Source organism: Nicotiana attenuata, unplaced genomic scaffold (genome assembly GCF_001879085.1).
Source record: "Nicotiana attenuata strain UT unplaced genomic scaffold, NIATTr2, whole genome shotgun sequence".
In the NCBI taxonomy this organism is placed as follows: Eukaryota; Viridiplantae; Streptophyta; class Magnoliopsida; order Solanales; family Solanaceae; genus Nicotiana; species Nicotiana attenuata.
In genome coordinates, this window is record NW_017671651.1 from 228,968 (window position 1) to 229,778 (window position 811).

An 811-nucleotide genomic window follows, 5' to 3' on the forward strand; every position below is an offset into this window, starting at 1 on the left:
CCGAGCCAATTTGGTCTCTGTGGGATTATTAGGAAAAGTGGGGGTGAAGGTTGCTTTTGAATCTGATAAGGTCGTGTTGACCAAGAATAATAATTTTGTTGGCAAGGGTTATTATAATCATGGCTTGTTTGTACTCAATGTTATCAATGAAAATGCTAGTACTTCTGCTTACTTGATTGATTCTTTTAATTTATGGCATGCTAGATTAGGACATGTTAGTTTATCTTATATTAAAAAAATGCATTCTGAAGGTCTTATTTCAAATATTAATTTTTTGAATATTGATAAGTGTGAAGTTTGTGCAGTAAGCTAAACAAACTAAGAAATCATGTGCTTCAGTATTTAGAGAATATGAATTATTAAGTTTAATTCATACCCATTTCGGAGACTTGAAACAAACTATGACTAGAAGAGGGAAAAAATATTATGTTACTTTTATAGATGATTTTTCTAGATATACAAAAGTTTATTTGTTGAGAAATAAAGATGAAGCTTTTGATAAGTTTTTAATTTATAAATCTGAAGTAGAAAATCAATTGGATAAGAAAATCAAAAGAGTTAGATCTGATAGAGGTGGTGAATTTATTTTGTTGAATGATTATTGTGAGAAAGAATGCATAATTCACGAGATAACTCCGCCAAATTCTCCACAATCAAATGGTGTAGCGGAAAGAAAAAATAGGACTTTAAAGGAAATGATGAATAGCATGCTTGTTAGTTCTGGTGCTCCGGATAATCTTTGGGGTGAAGCCATTTTATCTGCTTGTCATTTACAAAATAGAATTCCTTATAAGAAAAGGGTAAAACTCCT